The sequence below is a fragment of the Strongylocentrotus purpuratus genome, unplaced genomic scaffold, assembly GCF_000002235.5.
Source record: "Strongylocentrotus purpuratus isolate Spur 01 unplaced genomic scaffold, Spur_5.0 spur5_scaffold_19, whole genome shotgun sequence".
NCBI classification, from domain to species: Eukaryota; Metazoa; Echinodermata; class Echinoidea; order Camarodonta; family Strongylocentrotidae; genus Strongylocentrotus; species Strongylocentrotus purpuratus.
This window is the reverse complement of record NW_022145604.1, coordinates 1,396,896-1,405,089: the sequence shown is the minus strand read 5'-3', so window position 1 is coordinate 1,405,089 and position 8,194 is coordinate 1,396,896. Positions and strand designations below refer to the sequence as shown.

Genomic DNA, 8,194 nt, shown 5'->3' with positions numbered 1-8,194 from the left:
TATACCTTTGGTATTTCGAAATATTTTTGTTTACAATAGCGATATACATTCTTATCCCACACGACACTCATCCGATTTCCACTTAACCAACCCCAAAATGATTATGGCCTATAAATCGATAAGACATCATGGTCCAGATATTTGGAATGCTTTACCTGACAATATTAAACACTCTGCACCTCTTTATTCATTCAAAGCATCGATGAAAAAATATTTAATATCTACATATTCAAAAACATTATAAGGGTCTCAGAGGTTTTTATTGTTTATATAAATCAATTTTAGATGACCAGTTCATTAACAATATGAATCGAACACTTACTTCACCTGCACACACCCACTTTCCTCTTTTTACAAAATCTTTATACGTGACACTCTATTCCCCTACATACTCCTATAACAGCGCCATGTACCCCCCCCCCCCTTCCCGGCTGCTATCGACTCAAGCATTTTTGCTTATGATAGTTGGCCTCTGCATTTATCTTGATTATGTTTTACTTACCTCCATACTTTCAAGCTTTCAATTATGTATTTTTATTTGTGTGTATTTAAGTCGTCACTCTTATGTAAATCAATTATATTACATACTATTGTTGTTATTTTAATGTTTTATATTTGATTTATTAATAAATGCAGAAACATCTGCTAAAAAAGTTAATAGTTATTCATAACCGTTTGTCTTTTTCTAAACATTTTATCTAATTTGAAGTAATGTATATATATATGTTTACATGCTTGTACAGATATATATTTTGTTTCCACGTATCTTTCAAATTATTTTTTATATATTTGTAGCAATTATCAATTTATTTATTTTTATTATTTCTAATGAATAATTCTTGGCATTGTTTTATCAGTTATTTTGTTTTTTAACGTCATCATTTTTTATAATTTTTTATTGTATACACTTTAAACAAACTTGCTAGGCCTATGTTTTGTATATGTTGTTTTGCTGAAATGTAATTTGATTTGTATGTTGCAGAATAAAATAAATTCATTTCAATACAATCAATTATTAAGCCTATTTATTGCAAAACAAATAGTCATGTACCATGTGAATAAAGTTTTATAATGTATACAAATACATGCCTCGGTACATTCCTTGAGCGTTTAAAGCGTATATGACAAAATGTTAAAATCTATGTTTTCAACATAGGTCTGAAATGGAAAAGATTCTACAAACTGTTTAATCGACGATGTAATCATATAGGCCTACTGTACATCGTGTAATGAAGTAAGAAGAAAAAAAAACATTTCGGAATTCCATGATACGCATTTCCGTCTGAAGTAATTGTGCATGCAATAATAACTGTACACTGTGCACTTTTCGAGAAAGAAATATTAATTGTACTATATAAACAAGATGATGAATATCAGGAATGAAGACCATGAGCTGATTTTTCTGACAACGATAGGAGAACACGATCACAATACAAAGAGTAGACAATGCCAAAAAGGAAGTGAGAGATAGGGGGTACAGAAAATAATACTAAATGATGAGCTGCATGTGGGGTTGAGAAGAAGATGAGGAAAGGGAAACGCGCATTAGAAAGGAGATAAGCATAAGAGGGCACAATATAATATATTAAATTACATTTTGAGTCAGCGAGTACGGAGTAGGGAAGGATCTTGTATTCAACACAAACAACAACAACATTTAATAAAATAAATTGTATTTGTTTTTCTTTAAAATATTAATCGATGGAGCACTTTTGTTCTTCATTACTTAAGGAATTCATTAAAACAGAGTTATTCTTCTATTAATACAAACGAGAAAATTTCATTACAAGTTACAGTCAAAAAGTGAGATTTACAAGTTACATTAAAGAATGTACACCAAATTATCAGAAGGAAATGCTAACGGTGAATTCTTTTGAAGTAATTACCTTCGTTGAACATGCTTGAAAACACCTATTGTATCAAAAGAAAGAGAGAGAGAGAGGGAGAGAGAGAGAGAGAGAGAGAGAGGAAGAGAGAGAGAGAGAGAGAGAGGGGGAGGGAGAGAGAGAGAGAGAGAAAGAGAGAAAGAGAAAAGAGAGAGAGAGACATAGAGAGAGAGAGAGAGGGAGAGGGGGAGGGAGAGAGAGAGAGAGAGAAAGAGAGGGGGACACAGAGAGAGAGAGAGAGAGAGAGGGGGGGGGGGGGGGGGGTAGGAGGATTGACGCAAATGTTGCATGATGTGAGTATGCCGAGGGGCACAGGTGTGGAGCTTGATTTGGGGGAAATAAGTATACCCGTGCGAACAGTGATACCCGAAGTGCCAGCAAATGACAGTGAAAAAAGGAACATACCTTTCTTCCTACATGGTAGTTAATAGGCTTCATCAATACTACTATGGCAATATTATCCACCGTGCTATAATGTTTAGAGTGAGCTTTAATATGTTCACATTATTATTATAAGAACACATAAGTGTTTCATGTAATATTCTTGTATAGTATGTTGAAAAGGCGTCATATGGCATGGAGTACAATATGAATTAAAATATAACAAAATAAAGTACGGGTTTTGACTTTTTTTAATTATTAATTGTATTTCAGAAACATGTTAAAACGGTTTAATTTACTCAAAGTTACCAATGATAATAATAATAATAATAATAAAAACGTTACTTATAAAGCGCTTACCACCGAAGTCTCTAAGCGCTATACACACAAAATAGACTGATATACAATTACATCTTATACAAAACTAAAAATGCAAATAAACCTACAAATAACAATACATATGGAATACACATCAAAGTGAACAGAGATAATTAATCATCGAACGCAATTTTGAATAAATGTGTCTTGAGACTAGTTTTGAATAGGTTAACGGTTTGACAGTTTTTTACATTTAAAGGTAATTTGTTCCAAAGTTCAGCAGAAGCTTTGCGAAAGGAGCGATTGAATGATATTATGATATTATGATATTATGTTGTTAAAATTCTGGAGAGATATTTGTGTATTTTGTTTTGTATAGCGCCTTGAGAAAGTTAGTAGTTGCTAAGTAGTGAAATAAAAAATGCTCCATCGATTAATACTTTAAAGAAAAAATGAAATTGTTTTTATTACAATCATATACACCTCATTGAATTATATGCCGTTGTTCCTTTTGCTTAATACAAGATCATTCTCCACTCGCTGACTCAAGAAGTAATTTGATATATTATATTGTGCCTTCTCATGCTTATTTCCTTTCTAACGCGAGTTTCTCTTTCCTTATCTTCTTCTCAACCCCACACGCAGCTCATCATTTTGTATTATTTTCTGTACCCTCGATCTCTCACTTCTTTTTGTCATTGTCTACTCGTTGTATTATGACCGTGTTCTTCTATATTGTATTGTCCCTTTCTCGTCTCTGTTGGCATCCCCATATTTCTTTTCCCTATTTTATAGTTCCTTTTGTAGTTACAGATTAGTTAATTTAATTACTCATTATTCCTAAGTATCATTTGAGGTGTTCACACTTGTACAAGCATTGCTTTTTAGTGGACCCATCTGTTTCCAACATGTATTCCTTACATTTTTTTAAAATGCTTATAATTGATTTGTAATGTTTTGTTGGAAACATTAATAAATTTGAATTTGAATTAGATAAGTGCGCTTTATAAGTATTTATTATTATCATTATTTTTTATTATTATCCTTTAAATCTATGATATTTTTTAGATAATTCTAGATACAAATAATAGTTGTCTGAAGCTAATCTAAGACATCACGTGACGTATATTCGATGGATATGAGAGTAATGCCTAAGTAATTGTCATCCCTTCAGGCGACACTTAATTTGGACGATGTCACCATTCCAGACCCAGCAGGTCGCAGAGACACTTCCGATTATACAAGGGGTCCGATCAAGGTATCCCAGGAGTACGGACCCTCCGTTTAGGCTCCATAATTTGGTGTTGTCTTGTTGTGTCTTTCATTTAATAATGCTTTGATCTATTTTGTTTTTCTTGACTTTTGGGGAATTACACCCTGCTCTCCCCACCCCCCCCCCAAAAAAAAAAGAAGAAAAAAACACTTTGTGAGAACATTCTGGATCCGCCTACTCAATAGTGTGAAGGATTTGAACGCTGTAAATATTATGATTGAATCGATGGTAATACATTATTCTGATCCAGAACGCAGGGAATATCAGTTCCGGATCCAGTATTCTCTGGAAGGTGGGGGGGGGGGGGGGGGGGGGTCAAAACCTTTATTGATAAGCAAAAAAGTAATCGATTGTGTCCCATTATGGCTACCAACAAAACAGCTTCATCATTCCAGATGTCTTTTTTCCCCACTTTCCCTACGACAGTAATGTTGGGCATCCTACCGGGTACCAATGAAAACCTGAGTGGAAGGTAGGATATGTAGAGTAATATATTGCGAAGGACATTGGAGACTCGAACTGCCAACCTTGTGACCCACTGTCCCTTGACCTATCCACTAGACCATGACACCTCTTCCCTCCCTCCCTCCTCCCCCCCCCCCCCCCCCCCCCCGCCATCACCCATTTTCACTGTATATTGGGAAGGAATTTAATTAAAAGATAGTATAATGTCTGTCTAGGGATTCATGATAATGAAATATTGAGAATTCTGAGCTTTCTACTTATACATGTTTAAAGAGTGATGTAATTCGGGCGAGAGTGAGCATGAACGCTCGAATAGCACATTGGCGCCATTTTAGCTGACCCAAATGCAAATCGAGGCTAGTAATCACCTTCTAGAAATCAAAATTGTTCACACAAAATTGTGATCATGACGATGATGATGAGTATTATGATAGTGGTGGAGGTGGTGGTGTTAATAATGATAATGATTATAGTGATGATAATGTTGATTATATGATGCTTGTGATGATGATGATGATGATGATGATGATGATGATGATGATGATGATGACGATGACGACGACGACGACGACAACAATAAAGATGATGATGATGAACTTGTATAAGAAACGTTCTAGAAACGATAGGCACTTCCTTCGAAAAGCAACTGCAGTTAATTAGAATAGCCTTGTGCGCCACTAATTGAAATGTGCCAAAATCACAAGTAGGTGTTACATAACCTGCACATGATTTTTACGGAACGCAACATGGTGCCGGAACTACCTAGAGTTGATTTGTCGAAAATAGTTGCGATTGTGTTTCTCCAGATATGTCAAAAAAGAAGAAGAAGAAGAACAAATATTTTCTACGTACGTTCAATGTCTCTTGTATATTGCTTTGTATATCAAAATGTCAAAAAAAAAAAGTCAAAAAAAAAAAAAGACGTAATGAATAGGTAGAGGAGCATCTTTCTCCTTAGCCTTATCCAATGATTTTTTCTTTCAATGCCACTCTTTTTTTCGAGGATTGATATGGAAAGAAAATTAAGACCTCCGGCGCTACTCTCAAGAATGGCAATTAAAGGCCCTACATAATATATGACAGATAGCCGACTAAGGACGACGAAAATGGAGAATTAGAGCTAGGCTATGAGCAGCTGGCCCGGGAGGACAAATTATTCGTATCATCTAAAAGACCGGATGCACCTCTTATTATTAAGAGAATATGAAATAATAATACAGTTTAGTTGTTGTTGTTTTTCATAGGACCTTCTTCGATATGAATTTTTGAGTTATACGTGCCCTGACAAGGCCTCTCACGTAAAGCAATGGTAATGATAACTATCACGTTTATTTTATGAATATCAATCTCGGGCTTGACTTTGCCGAGGTTGTTCACCCCTGACCGATCTATACCCATCGGCTTTAATCTAAGATTTAGCCTCAGAGCGAATCAACCAACCATGTCAAGAGGAATGAGTTTGATTCTCAATGGTGACAAACTCATCTTATTCTTATGTCGACCACATCCATCACTTATTCTATGATCATTTTTGTTTAAACTTTTGATATCTCCTCCCCCCCCTCCCCCTCCCCCCTCCCCCCCTCCCCCCCCCCCCCCCCCTCCCCCTCCCCCTCTCTCTCTCTCTCTCTCTCTCTCTCTATCTCTTTCTGAAAAGAGGCACATTTAAACTTAAATCCAAGATCAGCTATTTCGCTATAGTAGCGAAATAGCTGATCTTGGATTAAAGTTTAAATGGAGTTGCAACAATCTTGAGTAGACCTACTTGCTTTTACTTTATTTAAACCTTCTTCTTATCCCCCCCCCCCCCCCCCCCCCTCAGCTTTCGGTATCCGTATGGTGATGAAATGTACGTGTCTTGGATACCACTTTGCAATGTTACCGAAGCCCGGTTAGCTCAGTCGGTAGAGCATCTGACTTTTAATCAGAGGGTCGCGGGTTCAAGTCCCTTATCGGGCGGGAGTACCCTTTTTATAGTTTGCAAGAATCTTCAGTCAATTTGAAGCAGGCAGAAGAAGAAGAAGAATGTTCAATGTATAGTGCCTGACGTTTTTAACGTTCAAATACATATCACACCCTATAGAAGTAAGTATTCCCTCTGACCAATACGATGGCGTAGACCCAGTGTAAGGTCACATTGAAGGGCCTTCATTTTGGACCTGTTCCAAATGAACCACAATCGAATCTGAACTCAATATTAAAGGCCGCAGCAGGTACAAATCAGGTATTAATTTAAAACTGGATCGGCTGCAGGAAGCACTATATCATGTATATACGTTCGCTCATTGGAACCCACGTCATATACAAAGTAGGTTAATTCAGCGCGTAGTGACAACTCCCCGCTGTTAGGCCTATTTCGACAAATTTAATTTCATCTAGTAATTCTTTCAGAACTCTACACAAAGGGACGGCCCCAATAAGAAAGCAATAAAAAACCAATTCGGCGATCCGGTTTAATGTCAATTTTAAATCAGGCTTCTTCTTTTTTTTTTCTTTTTTTTATAAACACTGACATTATTTCAAAGTCCCAGCTACACAATGCAGAGATAAGCCGTCTCCAAAATAAATAGATAAGAATAAAAAAGATTACGGTTGTACGCTTTGCATGTTTTAGTCTTATAATAAAAAAGGAATAAATTTCTTCTTATCCTAACCTTTTTCTATTTTTTCAGGTCGTTTACTGCGTCATAATATACGTAACAGACTCAAATATGTTCGTCTGAAGTTCAATAATGCTGGTTACACTCAAGCCATTACACATTTGTCGTGTTATTGTCATCCCTTTCAAACCATACATGCATTTATCAAATACCTTGGTCCCATTAACTTACCCAACTAAAGATGCTAGGAAACTAATTATTCTACCACTTCTGTAACTGTATATCACTATGATTGCTTAGTTTGTGATTGATTGATTGATTTGTAAAGTTTTACCAGTGAAATAAAAAAAATCCGAATTGGTAAAAAAAGGCTTGACTTTAATTTCAATTTCAATTTCAATTCCGATTGAAATACCCTAAATCCACAAATCAGTACCATTTGAAATCTTGAACTACACTACTAAATACCCCTTGGAGCCCCCCCCCCCCCCCCCCCTCCTTCCCGATTTGCCCACTGCAAATAACAGACAATTTTGTTCTAGCCTTGTGATGTAAGCGAGGTGGAAATATACAAAACAGTCTTGATACATTTTATCGGGGGTGGGTAAACTAGATACACGTTCCTAATGCGATAAGTAGCTCACAAATAAAATAAAAACAAATAAAAAAAGATAGTGCATTTTATGTTTATAATCGATGTTTGTTTTCCTCTACATCTTTCAATACATGAATGTTCTCAAATATGCATAAACATAAAAAATGCATATAGAAAGCAGTTCCGCGTTATCAAAATACTTACACGAAATTGATCACTACGAAACCATTGCATATAATTATGTTTCTTTCATTTGTTTATAGAAGTGTGTTTTACATTTGTACAAGAGGCCAAGTCAACCCAAGTCCGACATAATTCTTTTATTTTTTTATTTTTTATTTGTAGGGATTTTATTGATCTTCATTTGCAACAAATTAACAAACATATATTCAAAGTAATTTACATTTATAATATGAATAAGAAAGTCCGATATTGATTATAAAACTCAAACTTCGACATGACAGCGGTTTAGTGAGTAATGAACATAAATCATGTTTCATATTGCTTTAATATTTGGACATGTCCAAGCAAAGCTCTGGTCAGGCGGTCATCTTGATAATGTCCCCAGCTAAACTGTAATATCTGATTTGATTACGTGGCGGAATTATCTCGGCTTCGTCCACCATCATCTCTGTCCACTCACGTCCCTATACCGTGTGGGTCAAACAAAAGTTTA

The 8,194-nt window shown here is 35.7% G+C and overlaps 1 non-coding gene across 1 annotated transcript; it reads left to right on the top strand.

Moving 5' to 3' along the window:
• Window positions 1–6,209: 6,209 nt before the first annotated feature.
• On the top strand, window positions 6,210–6,282 carry TRNAK-UUU. The gene has a single exon. It is a non-coding gene; the product is annotated as a tRNA-Lys (tRNA).
• The last annotated feature ends 1,912 nt before the right edge of the window (window positions 6,283–8,194 follow it).